This window comes from Phocoena phocoena, chromosome 18 (genome assembly GCF_963924675.1).
Source record: "Phocoena phocoena chromosome 18, mPhoPho1.1, whole genome shotgun sequence".
In the NCBI taxonomy this organism is placed as follows: Eukaryota; Metazoa; Chordata; class Mammalia; order Artiodactyla; family Phocoenidae; genus Phocoena; species Phocoena phocoena.
This window is the reverse complement of record NC_089236.1, coordinates 34,283,446-34,308,138: the sequence shown is the minus strand read 5'-3', so window position 1 is coordinate 34,308,138 and position 24,693 is coordinate 34,283,446.

The window sequence follows — 24,693 nt, the reverse complement described above, 5'->3', positions numbered from 1 at the left end:
TTCTAACTTACAAGCAAGTTGTATTATAAAGTTCATTTGTAAGTCACAGAATATAAAGGTCAGAAAAAACCTCAGAGACCATCAACTTCCCACTACACTATTTGTGTAAACCCTTCTGGAACATCCTTATCACTGACAGATGGTCATTCATCCTTTGGTTAAAAATGTCAAGTGATCACAAGTTCAGTAATTTAAAGGCAGCCCATTTTGCTTCTGGACAAATGGAGTATTTATTAAATTTTATATCTGTTAAACTGTTTCCCTATATTCGTGCATTTCTGCTACAAGTATTTCTTGAATGCCAGATATGTAAAATACATCAAAATCATAGAACTTACAGTTTAATAGAAAAGACATAGAATAACCAAGAAATAACACAAATATTGAGATGAGTACAGCGATGGGAAAAAAACAGGAGTCTTTGTTAATGTTTAGCTGGGAAGCATGATGTCCTCCAGGGTCTCACAAAAAACACCCAGAAAAGTACTATTGCATAAAGTGAGAGAAGGGGAGTTAAATGGAGGTTGGCGGGACAGGAATGGAGGATGCCTGGAGGAAGGAAGTGGGGGAAAGATTGTTTCTTTTCAGAGGTCAGAGTGAGGAAAATGGGAGGTGTATATTCAGAAGAGGGAGACAGACCATTGCATTCAAGAAACTGAAAAAAGGGACAAGGTGACTGAAGCAAATGGCAAAGGAAACCAGAGAGGCAGAAAAGGTTGGGCACAATTAGAGACCTAAATGTTGTACCTTCTAAATTTGCTACTATTTCCTCCCTAATGTGACATGCAATACATTTATACCCTGCTCTACATTACAATACACTTGAGTAGTTACCATCTCCACTCTCACCTCTCAGCTGAACAACTATCTCCAATTCCATCTACTATTCTTCACATTGTCACACTTCACTACCCCAACAGGCTTCTTCTGTTGTCAAAGCTGTAAGTTTTTTAAGCATCCAATTCCTTATAACAAGTTTCTCACCTACTACCCTACCACTTTCCAATCCTAAAACCAATTATATATATATATATAAATATGTGATTGCATATATATATTACATAATATATATAATTGCAGCACCCCACTTATCAGTACCAATTTCTGTATTCAATATAACAATGCATCTCCAAATTCAGTGGCTTAAATTAACAGTTTATTATTTCTCACATGTCTGAGTGACTGATCAAAGCAGGGCTCATCTTGAGGCAGCTCTGTTCCTTATGTCTCTCATCCTCCTTGGACCAGTTAGGTAGCCTTGGTAAGTTATTTTTATAGCTATGGCTGAAACATAAGGACAAGCCCAACTCTACAAGCACAGTTCATGCTTCTGCTTTCTTTATACCTGTTAATATTTCATTGGCCAAAATAAATCAAATAAATAAGATCAAAGTCAACAAGCAGGGAAATACACTATACCTTTAATGAGAGTGAAGGTGTGGAAGACCACTGTAGCAAATAGATTATATTACATTCTAGATATTCATTTTTATCATGAGTTATACTATATTTAGATGTTTGGTACTTATGAAGTTCAAGTTCTCTTAAAAAATAATTTTATACTATCTAATGAGGTCAAGCCATCCAACAGTCAAGATTTTGTTTATATTGTCAGAGTGCTATCAGGCTGTAAAGAGCATGTAAAAATGTTAAAAATTCACTAACCATCTTAGAAGAAGAGATCTAACTGTAGAAGTCAGAGAATCGAAAAAAATGTGGATGGAATTGTAATCATGGTAATCAAGAATGCCAGGAGCATGAAAAGAAGAAGGAGTTGAGAAAAGAACCAACTGATACTTGACCATCCTGCACAACTAGTGACTTTTTAAATCATATTTTGCTGTCAAATACAATCTTTCTGCTAAGTTTATTGTGTCTAGAAATTTTTTTTAGTTCTTAATTTTCTATTTTTCCACAAGAATATTTACTGTCCTACTAAATCTTTTTCTAAATTTAATATACATATTTCCTATCTAAAAGTAGTTTATGGTCACTATGGAAAATAAAAATAGAGACAGTCAATCCTTAACATGATGCAGCATATTCTTATATTCTTTTTTCTTTGTGTATTTACCATAAATACAATAAAAATATTATGTAAAATTGAAGATTTTATTTGACTTCATTCTATGCAAAAATAGATTCTACTCAAATTACCTCTTCATTTAACAGCTTGCAGGCATGTTCATATGCTCAAATCCTTGTATCAAATAGGCTTTCTTTTACTACTGTTTTCCTGAATTGAAATAGGATAACCTTTTCCTGAATGATAGGTTCTTTGACATTTATAAGAGAAGGGGTTTAGCAAAAACAAAATTGTAATATATAATTCTATGCAAACTAAATACAAAATACAATACAAAAATGCAAAACCAATTTGTTACTAGGGCTTCTTTCCTGTCTTGGCCATATCTAAAGCACTTTAACTGATTATTGGGACTCTATCAAAATAAGTAATGTACCACTGATGATCATCACTTCCCCACACTTGACACAGAGCCATGACGATTTCCTGTCAAACTGTTGTTGTTGCAGTCCAGCAGTGGATTTGGGAAGATTGTTATTTCAAGGTCCCCTACTGTGACTGTTCTGGTATGGTACATAGCCATCATGTCAGAAGATCTGCCCCACTTTTGGGTTAAATTTCTGGGTGCACTTGAATTTCTGAGCCAGAGAACAGAGGTTCAGAACGGGGATTTATTTGGGGTGAAAAGGCCAGCATGTGGCTTTTTAAAAGAGTGCATACGGGGCTTCCCTGGTGGCGCAGTGGTTGAGAGTCCGGCTGCCTATGCAGAGGACACGGGTTCGTGCCCCGGTCTGGAAAGATCCCACATGCAGCGGAGTGGCTAGGCCTGTGAGCCATGGCCGCTGAGCCTGCGCGTCCGGAGCCTGTGCTCCACAACGGGAGAGGCCACAACAGTGAGAGGCCCGCGTACCGCAAAAAAAAAAAGAGTGCATACTTCAGCCTTGTGATTTGAAAAACTTCCTCCTAGAGTCTGCAATAGGCTGATTTCAAATCCTAGTTTATGGTGCGTAGAGAGGTTTTGCCTTATTCTGTGTCTTCTTAGATATGCTAGTTAGATGGTGGAAGAATTTGGTCTAGGGAGGCTAATCCAATGGTATTTTAGGCAAAAAAATAATCAAATTAATTTTTGTTTTTAGATTTCATTTGGGTTTGATTTCCCTTAAATATTTAAGCATAATAACTCTGTGCAAAAATTGACAAAAGGCCCATAACAAAAAACAGAAATTCCTGAATTTTCCAGTCCAAAAACCATTCCCCACAGGCAACAACTTTTAATTTTTCAAGTTATTTCCTTGAGTATTTATTCCAATCTTTAAAAATAATATACTATGTTACTTTTCCTTAATTTATTGATTTTATAGATTATCTATTGATAATTTATGATACTAGAAGAGCATTTAGCTTCCCAAGACTTATCACCCTCTCTTTATTCATACATACATATACAAGGACTTATAATTATCATTTTTTATTGTTGTCTAGACTAAGATACTGTTGTCAAAGAATATACTCTGTATGCTTTGAATCATCTGAAAATTTCTGAGACTTGATTTATGGACTAGCACATGGTTAATATTTATAATTATGTTCAGTATGCTTAAAATAATATATATTCTACAGTCACTGGGTGAAATTCTCTATGCAAAGCTTCTGCACAGCAAAATAAATAATCAACAAAATAAAAAGACAACTTAAGGAATTGGAAAAAAATATTTGCAAACCACATATCCTATAAGGTGCTAATACTCAAAATATATAAGGAACTCTTGCAACTCAATATCAAAAAAACAAATAACATCACTTAAAAATGGGTGAAGGACCCAAGTAAACAATTTTCCAAAAAAGACATGCAACATATATGAAAAAATGGCCAAGAGCACTAACAACTGGGAAATGCAAATCAAAAATACAATGACACATCACCTCATATCTGTCAGAATGGCTATTATCAAAAAGACAACGAGGGCTTCCCTGGTGGCGCAGTGGTTGAGGGTCTGCCTGACGATGTAGGGGACACGGGTTCGTGCCCCGGTCTGGGAGGATCCCACATGCTGTGGAGCAGCTGGGCCTGTGGGCCACGGCCACTGAGCCTAGGCATCCAGAGCCTGTGCTCCACAATGGGAGAGGCCACAGCAGTGAGAGGCCCGCATACAGAAAAAAAAAAAAAAATATATATATATATATATATATATATATATGAAATCACTATCTGTAAGAGATAATTGCAGTCCTACATTCAGCGTAGTATTATTCACAGTAACTAAGGTATGGAAACCACCTAAGTGTCCAGCATCAATTGGTGGATAAATAAAGAAAATGTGATATATATATATATATATATATATATATATATATATATACACACATATATATACACACACACACACACACAATGGAATGTTATTCAGTCATCCAACAGAAGGAAATTTTGCCATTTGCAACAATATGAATTAATCTGGAGGGCATTACACTGAGTGAAATAAACCAGACAGAGAAATACAAATACCATATGGTATCACTTATATGGGAAATCTATTTAAAAAACAAACAAACATACAAACAGTTGAATTCACATAAACAGAGAGTAAAATGGTGATCAGGGAAATGGAGAAAAGTTGACCAAAATGTATAAGCTTTCAATTTAAGATGAATAAGTTCTAGAGACCTAACGTGCAGCATGGTGACTATAGTTAATGTTTTGTACCCTTGAAATTTGCTAAGAGAGTAAATTTTATGTTTTCATCACAAAAAAATGTTATTATGTAAGGTGATGAATATATTAATTAGTTTGATTGTAATAATCATTCAGTGATACATATGTATATATCAAACATCACCTTGAACACTTTAAATATATTACTATTTTATTCATTAATTATACCTCACTAAAGCTGGAAAAAATGGTCTTGGCACATAGCAGGCATTAAATAATTATTTGTTCAATGAATGAATGAATGAATGAATGCCTGACCAAGAAGAGATGACAAAAAATAAATAATAAAATCAACATATAAGATTCTGGATTTAATTATTTCAACTGAGACATATAATTTAAACAGTAAAGTTTCTTGATGGATTGAATCTTTTTATCATTTTGAAGTAACTTTAATTTTTAGTAATGCTTTTTGCAATAAAGTGTGTTTTAGATGTCATCAACGTTTTTCAACCTGCTTTCTTTTAATTAGTATTTATATGTCTATCTGATGGTAAAGGTTACATTAAACCTTTTTATATTTTTCTATTTCAGATTTCTCATAAATAACATGACTGGCTTTTATTTTTTTAATCAAACAATCATTTCCTTTTCATTGGAACATGCTATACATTAATATTGGATTGACCAAAAAGTTCATTTGGGAAAACCCAGACGAACTTTTTTGGCCAACCCCATGTAATCATTACAATATTTACATTTAATTCTATCTTCTTATTTTGTGATTTCTATTCATCCCCTCTGTTTTTATCCATTCTTGTCTTTGGTAGGATTGAATAATTACTCTGTTACCATTCTATATTGTGTTTTCTGTTAATATACATTATGTGTTTTGCTTCTATTTTTTATTGGTTATCATGTATGGAAAGGAAGAAGTTAAATAGCTAACCTCTAATTCATTCCTTCCAAGATTACTGGAAGGATGCTTACGGGGGAAATAAAACAGGCAGGTGGCCTGGCCTAATTTCCTGATCAACATGATAACTGCAGCTCTAGGTAGATAAATTAATGATATTTTCTAAGAAGTAAGTCTTTGTCTATGGAATATTTTAAACAGGAATCTCAGGCTAACAGATTACTTATAGTAATGAACCTTTTAGAATCTATGGATTTATGTATTGTTCTCTAAGAATGTATCACGTAACTGGGAGCATGGAATAGATATATTTCATAAAATAAACACTTCCAGCATTGTGAGGTAATAACTTATGTACTTCACTTAAAGAAGTCTTTCCATCTGGGCTAGATACTGGGTGTCCCATAAAAGAAAAAAGATTTGGGAGTTAACCTCAATGCCTAGATCTCTCTCTGCTTTGTGAGAGCCTCTGGATCAGCTCTATTCTTGAAATTAAGAGTAAAGCTTGATAAAGGATGTGAATTTGATTTGAAAATCTGATATTTTGTAATGGCTCATCTGGATTTCAACATGCAGTCAATACTTATCAAATCTAACTTGAATCAAAATCTTTGCTATCCTGCTTGATAAAATAATTACTTTGAAATACTGAAAGAGTTTATTCTCTGTAAATTTATATAATATGTCTATATTTATTTTAATTCTCTATTTTATAATAAAAATATTTGTTTGTTTATTTGTTTGGTAGTTTTCTACAATTAGTATTTATTTGGTTTTTTTTTTCTTCCATATATTTATTCCAGTGTTTTGCCTCTTCATTCCTTCTTACCCCTCAAATAATCCATTTGGGATCACTTTCCTTTACACTGATATATATCCGTTATAATTTCCTTTAATGTAGTTCTCTCAGTGGTGAACTGTATGATTATGTTTGCTTGAAAATGATTTTGAAATATATAATTCATTGGGCATAGTATTCCTGGTATTTTATATATATATATATTTAATCAAAGTCTTCATCCTACTCTCTCCAGTAAAAATATATTACAGAAGATAGTAATAGATATATAACATTTCATAGTATAGTTTATGCCTTATTTTCTATTCTGTATTTCCATATTTTTCTCTCTGTTTCTTCAATAATTCTGCTCAATCAATCTCATTTAGTTGTGACTAATCTGTAGTTTTGAATTTCAGTTTTTGTATTTTCTATTTTCAGAGATTTTATTTGGTTATTTTCCAAATTGGTATTCCATTTTTAATAGTTTCTTGCTCTCTGTAAATATTTTCAGGATTTTCCCCATCTCTTTAAAAGTCTGATTATTTCATAGCATACACCTGATAATTTTATTATCTCATGTTTTTGTACTGTATCTTTTATCTGTTTTTTACTGGTTTTCATTCATTGTCTCTTATTTTCTTTTAAATCTAGTTATTTTAATCTGTAGTTTAGACACTGTGTAAAAATTAGTTTATGGGATAATCTGATGCCTAGGTTAGCAGAACTTTTTCCCAGAGAAGAATTTCATGCTTCATTTGGAATCTTTTGGGCACTATATATCCAGGAGATATTGAGTCCAATTTTAACATTTGAAGTTCCCTGGACCATTCGGGTAACAGAAGACAGGGCTCTAATTGGTGAGGTTCTGATAATTCCAGTTATTTTTAACATGAAGTTGTAGCAAATCAGTGTCTCAGCTTAAGGTGGGGAATGTTGTAAGACTGTCTCTTGTGCAAAATTTGAGTTTTACCTCTAACTTCTTTGTCTCTTGATACAGCCAAAGATACAACTCAGTTTCACAGCTGTTTGCTCTATATAGTCAAACGCTCAGGGTAAAGAGAGTTTATAGTGCTGGGTTTAAATATCTGGATTCTTAACTTTTCCTAGAATTTGGATGGATTAATACTGATAATTTTAGCATTTCTATCACTTTTCAAAGTTTCTTTTAAGGATAATAACTATATAGCTTATAGAATTTTTATATAAAGAGAAATGGAAAACACTGATGTCATGTAACTTTTGTTTTTTTCTATCATTTCTTTTGTCAGTTTGTATCGATGAAACTATATTGCTTCTGTATTATCAAAAGTGAAATATAAGAACATGTTAATGTCAAGAAATGGTGACAAAATTCCCCATTTATAAGTTATTTTACACATAGAAAAACTGAATAATCCTGAATCTAAGTCACTATTAATTCAGTTCTAAAAATAAACAAATTCACAACTTGACTACTAATATCTCTGAGACTAAATAGAAAATTGTGCCTTAACTTTTTAAACAGCAAATTTATATTTGTAAAATATTGTTAATACCAACAGGTATATAATACTTTCTTTAAAATAAATAATTGTTTTCCCTGTGAAAAATGTAATATGAAGAAGTAAAAATAAGACAACTTCACTATTTTACCAAATAGAGTTGAAATAACATACTCAGGTGGCCTTGAGTTATTTATCTCCTCTCCCCCTCACTTTCACCTCCTGCCTTGGCAATCCCCTAATTTTCAGATATTTAAAAGTACATGGTTATTCAGTAAGGATTTTAGTTAAGGGGAAATCATAATATATAACTCAGCTCTCACTTTTCAACATTCTGGTTTACTGGTTAGGCAAAAGTTGAGTATGTGAAAACAACGATCTAATTAAATTGTCAAGGACCAACCCGTTACTGGTAAAGTTATGTTTATCTTAAAGAGAAGTGTTTCACATTTATTTTAGAAGATTTATCACGAATAGGAAAGTTGCATGCTTTATTTTGTCCTAAAATTATTTGCTTATGGGACATTAACCTCTGAACCTTTGACTTGCAGTATTATATATCCATTAGATATTTTCAGGTCACAAAATTGTAAATTTCTTTATATCCATCCTAATTTTGGATCACTTTTCAAAATACAATCAAAGCTTTTCTATGCTATAATTTTCAGAAGCAAAAGTCAGTCACTCTCTTATAGTACAGTTGAGAGTTGTTTGTATAGTTATAGAGGAAAGGATGCAAAAGAGCAGTTTTAGATGTGTAAAGGGAGCACATTTACAGCTTTCTAAATTACATGTGAGTTTAAAGTATTGTCACCCTAGTGCCGTATACTACCACATCTATTTTTTGCCTTTTGATTACAAGATAAACCAATTAACTCCAATACATTTAACATGTTAATGTAATCATATTTCCAGAGAACAGTAAGTCATATTCAGTATAGCAATGTTTGCAATAATTCATATTATTTATGAGACAAAAATAAGAACTAAAATATCCTTAAGAGCAAAATGTGTACATGAATTAAAAATGCAATTTCACAAACACAATTAGAATGGCTTACTAATTTAAGTTACTCTAAATGATTCCAATAGTTTTACAAATGGATATAAAAATATTTATTATATTAAAAATGCATGACAAAATTTACCATTTTGACCATTTCTAATTGTGCAGTTCAGAAGTATTAAGTGTATTCACATTGTTGCACAACCAATCTCCAGGACTTTTTTATTTTGAAAAACTGAAACTCTATAACCGTTAAACAACTTACCTATTTCTCTCTCCCAAGTAAAATACCTATTAATTAAGAAAATCTTTAAAATAAGACATAGTGGTTTGTTCTTACCCAGGATCTTTTTCTCCCTTCTTTGTTCTCAGCAGAACACATTTTTTTTTTTTTTTTCGGTACGCGGACCTCTCACTGTTGTGGCCTCTCCCGTTGCGGAGCACAGGCTCCAGACGCGCAGGCTCAGCAGCCATGGCTCACGGGCCCAGCCGCTCTGCGGCATGTGGGATCCTCCCGGACCGGGGCACGTACCCGTGTCCCCTGCATCAGCAGCCGGATCCCCAACCACTGCCCCACCAGGGAAGCCCGCAGAACACAAATGTAACTCAAGTAGTCTCTCCATTGCCAACCCCAGGATGAATACAAACCAATAATAAAATCCCTATTCCCAGTGATTGTCTCAGGAACCCAGGCTTAAGCCAATCACCACATGGCTTTCTCCTGTTAATCATTTTTGCTGTTTAGAAGTAAGCATTTGTGCTGAGTTTACTAAATAAAGTCTAAGGAAGAATTTATAATGTATAGTTCGGAGATAGGCTTTTTTTTTTTCCTCTCTAATTAAACTTAAAGAAAGAAACAGACTGTCTTAATTGCTACTGAAAACCACATTATAACTGACGAAGATAGGTTTCCTGTTATATGAGATAATAAATGTCATAAAAATTGAAGTCAGATTGATAGAGAATTTTCTTATAGACACTTACATTTATTCATGATAATCTTATATTTTAACATCATATAATAAATGTTAAATTACTGTTGACCCATAACATATAATAACTAAAATTAGAAGTCAAAGTAATTCTTACTTTTTACTTAATAAATTTAGATTGACTGAAGGTTCAAGCTGTGAAAATTATAGGGAAAATACTATATCAAAGTTTAAAGTTTTTTCCAATAAGGATAGCATATATGAATTTTTATATCTCCAAAATGGAAAGATATAAATTAATAAATTTTAAATATGTTGATTTTATTGTGCTCAGTGTGTAAGGCAGTGTCCAAAGCCTGTGATCACTGAATAAATGTGAATTGATTGAATGATCATTACTATGCTGAATCCACTTACGCAGAATATATAATAAATTTTTCTAAATCATATTAAAACCAAAATAATTGGTCAAAAATAAAATACATTTTTAAAAGAAATTATATCTCTGCTTTTACATGACTACCAGTACCATTTTCTATGTATTGAATTAATGTCTTACCTGTCTACTTTGCAAAAAAGAAAAACAAATTAGAAGTCACGGTGGAATCCAGATTCATTCACTGCTATTTTCTTCTTTCTGTGAAGGGGAATCAGATATAATACAGAATCACATAGGCAAATACAGGAAATGACCTAGTGCCTATGCAAAGTACTTATGCAAAACTATCAGCTTTAGGGGATCAATAATAAACTGTTAAATTGCTACATTCACAACTGCAAGAAAGTCAGCAAGAAGCTTTGCAATGAAGAAAGAGAAAACTCTCTGAACATACATACCTCTCCTTTTGAAGCCTGCAGCACATTGGCCCTGTGTAGTGACTGGATGACACAGAAAAATACCAGAGAATCCTCTCTCCTGTCCTGGCAAGGCCTACCCCTTTCTCTCAGGTGCTGTGTTTCTCTGCAGGTGAAAGAATCTTCCTTGAGAAAATCCAACTTCTGGAGGGAAAAAAAGCCAACCTCAGCTCTTGAGCTATAGCACAGTCAACAAGTGCTTATTTTCACAAGGTTTAAATATTCATGAATCTCCAATAGTTGCAGGCAATGGGGAAACTAAGCTGACCAGGAGAGGAATGCTGTCTCTGTGTTAATGTGATAAGAAATGGTATTAAGCATTTCAACTGCATCATATTAACACTGTATCATAAACCTTTGGAAGAAAGTTAAGACTTTCTTCCAAAGAAATAATTGGAAAAAGAGCTAATGGGATAGGAGATCTAAAAGGCACTGTGATTTCTACTATTTTCTTTACAAAAAAAAAGTGTGTCTTTACAACTCTTCCCCAAATCAAAATGTCTGAAAACATTTGGTTTATACTATCTTCTGGAAATAATAAAATAATTTTGTCAGGAAAGTTTTATTTCTCAATATTCTTATTCTCTTTTGGCAGAAAGGTGTAAGTAGGTGTTTGGCTTTGTGTGTGTGTGTGTGTGTGTGTGTGCATGTGTGTGTGTATGTGTAACTTCACCTGTGTGAAGGCCTGTATGGGATGTGCGTGTAAGGGTATGTGTATCGGGGTTTACAGAACATTTAGAATTAGAATAAAATTAGAACTGGAAATGATCTATAAAGTCATGTAAGATATTGACCTTCAAAGTTTCCAAATGACTTGTGAAGAAATCTACATGTCAGTATATGTATTGTAGAATTCCTATTCTGTTTTTTAGAAAAATGGACAAATTTTAAAGTAAAAATTCATTAGTAAATCAACATTTAATAGCCATAAGCAAAATTATTTAAAATATTTTGGCCATAAAATGGTTCAGCTATCTTGCTTCAACATATAGAATAAAAGGGAATTACTTTTTCTATTTATTTACTTTATCTTGGAAGAATATAAATTAGGTTCACCCAGAATTTGGAGACACAGGTGGAGTTTTATATACACCTTTCATATTTAGAAAGACAGTATCATTTAATTACTTAATGACTACTTAGTCAAGATTATAGAAGTTAGTGTTCTCCATTATGCTTTGTCTATATCTTAGCTAAATTGAAATCATATTTTGGCATCATTTTTATGCTTTCATCTTCAGTGTCAATCTTAGAATCTTGCTAGTAGTAGAACAGGATACTTTTTGTGAATTAATTAATGGTTAATCACTGAAAACTGACCTGGATGCTATAGTTTCCTGGAACTGAAGCCTAAATCTGGTTTAATATTTGACCAGTTTGCCTGGACATGTTATACACATAGATTGCAAAGATGTTTAGTAGATTTCTAAATTAAATAATTCTGGGTTTTATAGTTGATTTTTAAAAGTGAAATATTTTATTTTAAAAGGTGAATATTAAGACAATTTATATACTTTATTTTCTGCTTTTACAAAAGAAAAGGAATCTTAGGTTTGCAAATCATCAAAACATTAAAATAGATGATATGCCTAGTTTTCAGTGCTTTGCATTTATTAAATATACTTTATTCAATATTGTGTATGATGCATATCTTCATTATTTACTACTTGAAAATTTTTCTATGTTACTTGTATCTGAATCAAGTTCCCAATTAAGCTGTGAATAATGGATAAAAGAAGAGCAGTGAGAAGGAAATAGCTTCTCTTGCTGGTTTGGAAGAAAGGTAGGAAGTCAGAAAATCAGGAAGAAAGAAAAAGAAAGAAGGAAAAATGGAAGAAAGGAAAGAGGAAGGGAGAAAGAGGAAGGAAAAAAGAAAAGGAGAATGAAGCTCTTGATATATACATAGTTGCCCATAAACACCTGGGATTACCTAAGCAAATATTGGAAGTTCCCCTCCCTAACCACTTTCACACACCCACAGTGTGCCTTCTGTGACTTTTTTTTTTTTTTTTTTTTGCTTCCCAAAGTTTGAGAATTAGTGTTGGGTTAAAAACAAAGAAATAGAAGACAAGTACCACATTCAAGAAGAACCAGTTTTGCACACTCAAAATTAAAGTCACAATAACAGGAAAGGATTTCAAGGGTTCTCTAGTCCAACTGTCTCATTATATAAATGGATAATTAAGTCCTGGGACACTGTTTAGGTCAGTTCAAGCTGCTATAATGAAATATCATAGAGTAGGTGGCTTAAAAAACAAAAATTTATGTCTCCTGTTCTGGAGGCTGGGAATCCAAGCCAAGGTGCTAGCATGGTCAGGTTCTTGGTGAGGGCTCTTTTCCTGTTTATATCTTCACATGGCCTTTCCTTGGTGCATGCATGGAGAGAGAGAGAGAGTGAGAGCCTGTGTCTCCTCTTTTTATAAAGGCACTCATTCCACTCTCAAGACCTCATTTAACCATAATTGCCTCCCAAAGGCTTCATCTCCAAATACTATCACAATGGGAACTGAGCTTCAACATATGAATTTTGGGGAGACATAAACATTCAGTCCATAACAAACATTGAGTGATTTACTCAAAGTCACACTGCTAGTTGGTGGCAGAAGGAGAAGACCCTGACTCAGATATTCTGAAAATTGGTCTGATGTCACTTCCACTGCAAGGTGATCCAATACCTTTTATTCAAAGGGGTTAAAAGGAAGGGAAAGAAACAAATCATCAGGGGAATCAATCTAATCCAATCTTTCTAAAGGATATGATTCAGCTTTATTCTATCAGGCCTCCTATAAGGCATTGCTCCATCGATGTTTCCATCTTCATTTTATCTCTCTGTTAATGGTCTCCATGACCATATTTCTTTTCTACTCCTCAATATATTGCTGAGTCTGGTTTCATTCTTCACACTCTTCAAAAGTTTCAGAGCATAATCACACATTAGGGGACAGCAAATATTATTCTTATTTGAAGTTATATATCACCCAAGTGACAGGAGATTTTATGTATATTACTTATTTATTCATCTAAAATAATTTAAGAATTATTTACATTTCAGAGACGAGAAAACTCATATTGAACTATGAAGTAACTAGTCTATTGTTCAAATTTTGTCTAACTATACAGATCATTGCTGCCTATCACAGTTGCCTTATAAATTCCTTCATAACCTGCTTACTTTCAAGTTACATTAAAATTTTTTTCCCAAGATTTTATTGATTTGATTTCTCATTCTAACACACCAAACTTTCTCTTACTAAGTGCTACAACTAATGACCTCTTTTTAAATCTTGATTTCAGATTAATTTCCACAAGATTACTTTTTGGCTTTGGGCATTATCAACTTTCAATCGATCTATTCTGGTACAGAGGGGTATTTAAGAGTGTGTGCTGCAGTCAGAGAAACCAGTTTGAACCTTATCTCTAACATTTACTAGATATATGTGGCACTAAGCGAATTAAACAATTTTCTGTTTCATTCACTTCATTTGTAAAATTAGGAACATAACATACTATTTCAGAAGTCTGTGGGGAGGATGACAGGAGATAAAGTATGGAAAGAGCTTAGTACCATGTTTAACACCTAAGCACTATACTAAAGGTACCCATCATTTCCTACTGAAATGTCTTCTTCCTTCTTCTCTCTCCTGGCCTTAAAGCCATACCTCTCTGATTTCTCTTTCTCTGTCTCTTATGGCTGTCTCTTGATTATTATAATACAGATTTCTGCCTTTGACTCTTCTCATCCCTTTAGCCATTATCCTTAGATGATTTTACTAAGTATATGATTTCACCTGCCATGTCTATACTGATTTTTTTTAATATAATTGCATTTCTAATTCTCTATGCTGATATTTTTTAAATATAATTGCATTTTAATTCTCGCCTTTGCCCAGAAATTAGCCTGTATGTCTAAGTACTCTTGTAATTATTTCTCAAAGGAATATGAAACACATAAAGTTCAATAGATTATCACTTTTCCCCCATAAAAATATACTCCCAGTTTACAAAAATAGAAACCATGGTCATCCAGAAATTTTCTCAATTCCTTACTAATTGCCATTCATATGTTTTAATATGGAAGACATGCTCCTCACATCTTGGTTTTCTTTACTGCTATTAACCCATCCCTAACATTCTACTCGATGGCCTCACTGGCCTTCACCTTACTGGGCAATTTGTCTTTCCTAAAGTGTTTTGCTTTACTATTCTTGGGCATCTTTAACCATGCTGTTTGCTCTATGTCTTTTTCTGTCTAGTAAATTCCTTTGTAATACTCTTAACTTTTAAATGCCCTCTTTTATTTTCCTCCATAAATTCTCCAGGATTTAATGGATTTATTTTATGGGCTTCCATTACACTTTGCAAGTGCCTCTCACATGACATGGTATTATAATCATTTTGATGTCTCTCTGCTTTCAGAAAAGAAGCTGAATATTATTTACCTTTGTATACAACTATATCTCAAATATCTTTAATACCAAGTAATTGAATATTAATTTATTCCCCAATTATAATATTTTTTTCCTTTGTGAAGAAAATTATTAACTCTCATACAAAATTTCTTATAAATGGTTTCCAGGAGAAAAATGGCAAAAGGTTGAGAGTCACTCTATAAAAGTACATATTTGCTCTAATTACTTGTTAATGCCTACAATATATAATGTTTGATACCAAAAAGAATATGTCACATACAAATAAATTGTGAATAAAAACAATAAATTAACTCACACTCAAAAACTAGACAAAACCACTACTCTTGAATATCTCATTATTCTTTCCCTATGCCACCCCCTGTCTTCCTCTCAGATATAACTGCTAGTCTGAATTGTATGTTCATAATTCCATTTTTTCTAAAAAATATGGCTGTTTTACATATGTAAGTATTTTCAAACAGTGCTAAGTTATTTTCCAAAGCAGTGGGATCAATTGATCTACTGCCTGCAGACCAGCAGTATATGAGAATTCCTACTGTTTCACATGTTCACACACACTTGATTTTGTTAGACTTCTTAATTTTCACCAATTTATCAAGTATAAACACACCTCAATAGCTAACTAGTCTTGATTTTAACTTCTGATTACTAATAAAATTTAGTCTATTTCTTTTTCTCCCTCTGATTAAGCCAAGAACCAATATGTTCTGCCTGTTGCTTCTTACTGCCCAACATGAGTTTCCAACAAAGGATTAGGGTTTTAGTACAATGTGGTGAGATTAGCTTGGCCAACTAATTTCAAAGGCTATGAGAATTTAAGAACCAGTTGTCCTTTAGCTAGTGTAATATAAGGAAAAAGAGCAGATTCATAAAACAAACTTATTCTATTTTTCACTGTTGTCTATTTAAATCATAAAATGTGTTGTATAGACTCTGAGATTCAGAATTTTTAATACAAGTAATAAAAGTTAGAGCTTACTCAATCCAACACAATTTTAAATAAATTATAAAAATTCAGCACATAAGAAAGACAAATGATCTGATCAAGGTCATAGACATGGTTAGAGAGAATCAGAGCTAAAATCCATCTTCTTCCTATTCAGGATTCTATGCCAACCTACAGGATTCTATGTCAGCCCAAACTGAGAATAGTTTATAACAGATTCAAATAAAGAAGAATAGAAATCTGTGAGCAGGTAAAGTTCAATATAATATTAATATTCCATATCTATTTTAACTGTTGTTACATATTCATTGTTGACTGATAAAATTAGAAAGCCTCTTACTGTAGAACATTGCACTGCAACAATAATAATAATTTTTCTGAAGGAATGTAGACTAGCAGATATTAGAATAATATTAAAAAAGAACCCTAGATCTGTTGATAAAAATTGCTTTGTTATAAAAATATACAAGTTTATAATTATAATATAGTTTTTAATTAAAAAGCTATGTTATGCAATTGTTCATGTCATAATCTTATAGACCCCACAAGAAGGAAGTATTTCTTCTTTGAAATGACAAAAATGGCATTGTAATACATGGATTAAGAATGTGAGAGACCAACTGAGCCTTCTAAACTCACAGCTAAATTCATTATAATGTCAAATTAAAATTAGCTCCTAATTCATTATATGCCTCTGTAAGTTCACTTATGCATTGCTTCAAAGCTTTCGTTGTTTATTCTGTGAAATTTAAGGCATTTATGGTAGGCATCTTCATGTTTAATTACAAACAGCTCATAATATCCAAAATTAAAAATTTATAGGACTGTAATTTAATGAAAGGTAAAAGATAAATATGTAGCATTATATCAGTAAATAGACTTAACTACACCTACCTAGCCATTAGTTAGATACTTAGTGGCATGACCATCACTTCTCTAAGTCTAGTTTCCCCATATATGGAATGAGAGATATATAACACTAACTGGACCCTAAGACATCTTATGACTCTAAATGTGTATAAATCTAATAGGTAATTCTAACTTTACAAATGATACAAGCCAATCAAATATGAGTTTATCTAAATTAATTCTATTTTGTATTCTTAAGGGGTTTTATTAAACTCAATATATGACATTACATTTTTGTCAATGGTCTCAATATTTTTTTCTCACAGTATAATAAAATAATTGGTTAAAATTTAATGCAAATCAAAAGAAAGACACCAATCTGTAAGCACAAAATAAAAGGACCTTCAATATCCTAATTTATTTATTTCATTACTTCATATACTTTTTCTATCAGGTCCATACAATTTTGTAACTTTATGTATATCTGAAACTCCTTTGGCAATAAAATGTCTTTCTTTCCCCAGTAAGCACTCCTTGGAATGAATTTAGCCCACCAGAGAGCATTTCTATCCATTCCCACAAGAAATTCAGCATCTTCTTCAAGACTTTATGATCCTCATTTTATTTGCTATTGAACAGACAATAACAAGAAGATCTTCTGAAATCTAATGTATATTTTAGTTTTTTATTTTCCCTAACTAGACTAAAGGTATGGATAGGAAAATCAAACTTCTGCATTTGTAGCTTTTGCAGAGTGCATGTAAATTATAATATAGAAAATCTGAAATCCATCTGCTATTTACTTAGGACACTAGACAAAAATTGGTTCATGCTTAGAGTAACTAAAACACTGTTTGTTTTTAATAGGCTGAGGAAAAAAATTTCTGTAGCCCTAGGGTATGGGTAGAATGTCCTGAACACTTTGTCCTCCTTCTTGACTAGTAACCTTATAAAGTAACTGATATAGTGTGACATTTAAGAATCTGAAGAGAATGAGCAATTAAGATGCACTCCTTTAAAAAGTCAGGTAAACCAGACAGACATTGGACCAGTCAGTTATTGCTATTAGTTGTAAATATCATATATATTTATATATTAGTGATAAATATATGATATTTATATATACACTATTTATTGAGAACATATTCAATAGCTGTACTCATGGATGTGTATTAGATGAGAGTAAAACTATGATTTTTTAAGAAGTCATTACTTTTTTGGTTTGAACGCAATTGATATTTGGAATAAATAACTCAAAAGTTAGTTAATAAGTTTATAATTTGGAATGAGAAATAAAGGTCATAAAATGTTATCTTATCAGATACTAATAATAATAAGGTGGTTTAGGAGTGCTGGCTCTGGAGCCAGTTTGTCTGGATTTGAATTCCAGTTCCATTACTTACCAGCTATTGGAACTTGGACAAGCTACTAAAACTTTCTGTTGAAATTATTCTGTGTTCAAATCTGACTCCCCTCGTTAAGCTGCTGAGGGTTGGAATTTGTTACTGCATATAACCCTGCCTAATATGGCTCGTATACTCACCGTGTCTCAGTTTCCTCATCTATAACTGGGATAACAACAATATCTAGTTATTTTATGATTGTCAGCAAGACTTTATGGAAATGAGATAAAACAGTTTTAATTCCTATTAAAAGTAGTAGTATATATAACCCCTCACTTAATAGATTTTAAATTCTAGAATATTCTACCTGTCATAAAGCCCAGATTTAACTAGCAGTGAGTTAACCTTTCTGCAATGCCTACCATCACAAATTAAAAAACAAAGTCTCATATTTTGCTTTAATATAAAATATTTCTACTAGGATATGTAATATTTTTGTCATGTGAAATATTTGCATGTTGACAAATATTCCAGTTGCTGACTTATAAATGACACCATTCATTTTTAGGGGCAATGATTTTTTTCTATTATACAGAAGGAAATACTAGCTAGGTAAGAGAAAGAAGTCGGGGAGGGTAGAGAGAAACACTAGTGAAGATTATAAAAGATTACTGCAGGATTCTCCTGTAATTCTCTGATTATAGCTTTATCTATCAAGCTCTGGAATTGAAGACCATTTGAATTCATCTCCAACCCTGGGAGTGAAATAAAAAATTTCTTTTTTGCTTCAGAAATTTAAGCTCTTTACAGACATACTTTTTAGTTAATCCTCATGACATCAGAGAAAGGTATTATTTCCTATACTTTGCAGATAAGAAAAATATACCATAGACCACAGGAAGAATAAAAGAGAGTCACTCCTTACCCAAAGGTATTTACTCTGTGGGGAAAGCAACTCTAAGATCTTCATTTCCATTAAGTTGCTCATTTATTGCTCTCTCTCATGGTTGAAAGTAGAGCCAAAAATGAAAAGAACTATTACTGAAAGCAATAAAAGGAAACACTTTCCCTGGAGGAGCAAAGTATTTTTATATTATTTTCATTTTGCTGAACTTAGTGAAGAATGTAATGACCAAGGAAAGAAACAAGTGGATTAGCAGTTCTCACTGGACCAACAGTCTCTAGATGCTAGATGTCTCTGCCATCCAGCAGAGACAAAAAATTAGAATATGACATTTTCAAGCTATGCACTATTAAGTAGGTTAACTGTAGGTTGTGCTTTAACACCTTGGAGAGCCGTTTGATGCTGATTCAAAGGATATGTGTCTAGTCTAGAAGAGCTTCCCTTACCTATTACACGCATATGTGGAGATGACACCTGGGATCAATCTTGATCCAGAAATCCCACGGAAATGCTAAAATATTCACGCTCACAGGTAACAAGGATACCTGAGGTTTCTCAGTTTTATGAGTGGTGGATGTTGTGTGTAAAATGCCTTTTATCATCATTACTGCATAGTTTAATAAGCTCTGATAGGACTTTAATAGATTCAGTGTTTTTTTTAAAAAGAGGTTTTGGAATATGGAAGTAGCACTAACTGTGTTTTAATGTTTTCCCCCCACACCAAAGAAAGTTTACAATATATATCCACATTTAGAGAAAGGAAATTTGCTTCTATAGAGAATGTATGTCATACTTACAATGCATTCAAAGAATTCTTAATCCTTTTATTTAGACAAAAATACCATAAAAAAGTTTGCTTCTCACATCAATCTCTCAATCTCTTTTTCCTTTCTAGCTTTCTTTCCTGTTTTGTCTCTGTGAGTGTTAAATTGCTCAAAATCTAAATTATGGGTATTAACAAACATTAGTCTAGTAATGTTTAACTTATTGACACTTGTTTGAGTTATTTTAAATTCTAAAAGAGCATATGAGTATTTAAAATAAAGTTACTAACACAATTTTGTCACTAACAGCCAATTATTATTACTGATGTCCCAATTATATCCAGTTAATGAAGAAGTTATTCATCCATAAAGAGGGGCAATCCACCAAAAACTATAATTATTATTATTGATTCTAAAAACAGTTGATATCATCTTGACCAGATTTAAATATTATCTATGATTAAGAATTGGTGGTCAGGTGGAGGGGAAGATGGCAGAATAGTAAGACGTGGAGATCACCTTCTTCCCCACAGATACATCAGAGATACACGTACACGTGGAACAACTCCTACAGAACACCCACTGAATGCTGGCAGAAGACCTCAGACCTCCCAAAAGGCAAGAAACTCCCCACGTACCTGGTAGGGCAAAAGAAAAAAAAATAAACAGAGACAAAAGAGTAGGGACGGGACCTGCACCAGTGGGAGGGAGCTGTGAAGGAGAAAAGGTTTCCACACACTAGAAGCCACTTCACAGGCGGAGACTGCGGGTAGCGGAGGGGGGAAGCTTCGGAGCCGCGGAGGAGAGCGCAGCAACAGGGGTGAACAGGGCAAAGTGGAGAGATTTCTGCACAGAGGATCGGTGCCGACCAGCACTCATCAGCCCGAAAGGCTTCTCTGCTCATCTTCTGGGGCAGGCGGGGCTGGGAGCTGAGGCTCGGGCTTCGGTCGGAGCGCAGGGAGAGGACTGGCGGCGCGAAAACAGCCTGAAGGGGTTAGTGCACCACGGCTAGCCGTCAGGGAGTCAGGGAAAAAGTCTGGAGCTGCCAAAGAGGCAAGAGACATTTTCTTCCCTCTTTGTTTCCTGGTGCGTGAGGAGAGGGGATTAAGAGTGCTGCTTAAAGGAGCTCCAGAGACGGGTGCGAGCTGCGGCTAACAGCGCGGACCCCAGAGACGGGCATGAGACGCTAAGGCTGCTGCTGCTGCCACCAAGAAGCATGTGTTCGAGCACAGGTCACTCTCCACACCTCCCTTCTGGGGAGCCTGTGCAGCCCGCCACTGCCACGGTCCCGGTATCCAGGGACAACTTCCCCAGGAGAACGCACAGCACGCCTCAGGCTGGTGAAATGTCACGCCAGCCTCTGCCGCCACAGGTTCACCCCGCACTCTGTACCCCTCCCTCCCCCCGGCCTGAGTGAGCCAGAGCCCCCAGATCAGCGGCTCCTTTAACCCCATCCTGTCTGAGCGAAGAACAGACACCCTCCTGAAACCTACAAGCAGAGGCGGGGCAAAATCCAAAGCTAAACCCCGGGAGCTGTGCAAACAAAGAAGAGAAAGGGAAATCTCTCCCAGCAGCCTCAGGAGCAGCAGATTAAATCTCCACAATCAATTTGATGTACCCTGCATCCCTGGAATACCTGAATAGACAACGAATCATCTCAAATTGAGGAGGTGGACTTTGAGAGCAAGATTTATGATTTTTTCCCCTTTTCCTCTTTTTGTGAGTGTGTATGTGTATGCTTCTGTGTGAGATTTTGTCTGTATAGCTTTGCTTTCACCATTTGCCCTAGGGTTCTACCCAACCATTTTTTTTTTTTTTTTTTACTTAAAATTTTTTTTCTTAATAATTATTTTTATTATTTTAATAACTTTATTTTATTTTCTTTTATCCTCTTTCTTTCTTTCTACTTTTTCTCCCTTTTATTCCAAGCCATGTGGATGAAAGGCTCTTGGTGCTGCAGCCAGGAGTCAGTGCTGTGCCTCTGAGGTGGGAGAGCCAACTTCAGGACACTGGTCCACAAGAGACCTCCCAGCTCCACATAATATCAAATGCTGAAAATCTCCCAGAGATCTCCATCTCAACACCAACACCCATCTTCACTCAACGACCAGCCAGCTACAGTGCTGGACACTGTATGCCAAAAAACTAGCAAAACAGGAACACAACCCCACCCATTAGTAGAGAGGCTGCCTAAAATCATAATAAGTCAACAGACACACCAAAACACACCACCAGACGTGCACATACCCACCAGAAAGAAAAGATCCAGCCTCATCCACCAGAACACAGACACTAGTCCCCTCCACCAGGAAACCTACACAACCCACTGAACCAACTTTAGCCACTGGGGACAGACACCAAAAACAAGGAGAACTACAAACGTGCAGCCTGCAAAAAGGAGGATAACACAGTAGGATAAGCAAAATGAGAAGAGAGAAAGACACACAGCAGATGAAGGATCAAGATAAAAACCCACCAGACCTAACAAATGAAGAGGAAAGAGGCAGTCTACCTGAAAAAGCATTCAGAATAATGACAGTAAAGATGATCCAAAATCTTGGAAATAGAATAGAGAAAATGCAAGAAACATTTAACAAGGACCTAAAAGAGCTAAAGAGCAAACAAGCAACGATGAACAACACAATATATGAAATTAAAAATACTCTAGAAGGGATCAATAGCAGAATAACTGAGGCAGAAGAACGGATAAGTGACCTGACAGACAAAACAGTGGAAATAACTACTGCAGAGCAGAATAAAGAAAAAAGAATGAAAAGAACTGAGGACAGTCTCAGAGACCTCTGGGACAACATTAAACACACCAACATTCTAATTATAGGGGTTCCAGAAGAAGAAGAAAAAAAGAAAGGGACTGAGAAAATATTTGAAGATATTATAGTCAAAAACTTCCCTAATATGGGAAAGGAAATAGTTAATCAAGTCCAGGAAGCACAGAGAGTCCCATACAGGATAAATCCAAGGAGAAACACATCAAGATACATAATAATCAAACTGTCAGAAATTAAATACAAAGAATACATATTAAAAGCAGCAAGGGAAAAACAACAAATAACAGACAACAGAATCCCCATAAGGTTAACAGCTGATCTTTCAGCAGAAACTCTGCAAGCCAGAAGGGACTGGCAGGACATATTTAAAGTGATGAAGGAGAAAAACTTACAACCAAAATTACTCTACCCAGCAAGGATCTCATTCAGCTTTGATGGAGAAATTAAAACCTTTACAGACAAGCAAAAGCTGAGAGAGTTCAGCACCACCAAACCAGCTTTACAACAAATTCTAAAGGATCTTCTCTGGGCAAGAAACACAAGAGGAGGAAAAGACCTATAATAACAATCCCAAAACAATTAAGAAAGTGGGAATAGGAACATACATATTGAAAATTACCTTAAAAGTAAATGGATTAAATGCTCCCACCAAAGACACAGACTGGCTGAATGGATACAAAAACAAGACCCATATATATGCTGTCTACAAGAGACCCACTTCAGACCTAGAGACACATACAGACTGAAAGTGTGAGGGTGGAAAAAGATATTCCATGCAAATGGAAATCAAAAGAAAGCTGGAGTAGCAATTCTCATATCAGAAAAAGTAGACTTTAAAATAAAGACTATTAGAAGAGACAAAGAAGAACACTACATAATGATCAAGGGATCGATCCAAGAAGAAGATATAACAATTGTAAATATTCATGCACCCAACATAGGAGCACCTCAATACATAAGGCAAATACTAACAGCCATAAAAGGGGAAATCGACAGAAACATATTCATAGCAGGGGACTTTAACACCGCACTTTCACCAATGGACAGATCATCCAAAATGAAAATAAATAAGGAAACAAAAGCTTTAAATGATACATTAAACAAGATGGACTTAATTGATATTTATAGGAATTACATCCAAAAACAACAAAATACACATTTTTCTCAAGTGCTCATGGAAAATTATCCATGATAGACTATATCCTGGGTCACAAATCAAGCCTTGGTAAATTTAAGAAAATTGAAATCGAATCAAGTATCTTTTCCGACTACAAAGCTATGAGACTAGATATCAATTACATGAAAAGATCTGTAAAATATACAAATACATGGAGGCTAAACAATACACTACTTAATAATGAAGTGATCACTGAAGAAATCAAAGAGGAAATAAAAAAATACTTAGAATCAAATGACAATGGAGATACGATGATCCAAAACCTATGGGATGCAGCAAAAGCAGTTCTAAGAGGGAAGTTTATAGCAATACAACCCTACCTTAAGAAACAGGAAACATCTCAAATAAATAACCTAACCTTGCACCTAAAGCAATTAGAGAAAGAAGAACAAAAATACCCCAAAGTTAACAGGAGGAAAGAAATCATAAAGATCAGATAAGAAATACATGAATGAGAAATGAAGGAACCAATAGCAAAGGTCAATAAAACTAAAAGCTGGTTCTTTGAGAAGATAGACAAAATTGATAAACCATTAAGCAGACTCATCAAGAAAAAAAGGAAGACTCAAATCAATAGAATTAGAAATGAAAAAGGAGAAGTAACAACTGACACTGCAGAAATACAAAAGATCATGAGAAATTACTACAAGCAACTGTATGCCAATAAAATGGACAACCTGGAACAAATGGACAAATTCTTAGAAAGGCACAACCTGCCAAGACTGAATCAGGAAGAAATAGAAAATATGAACAGGGCAATCACAAGCACTGAAATTGAAACTGTGATTAAAAATCTTCCAACAAACAAAAGCCCAGGACCAGATGGCTTCACAGGTGAATT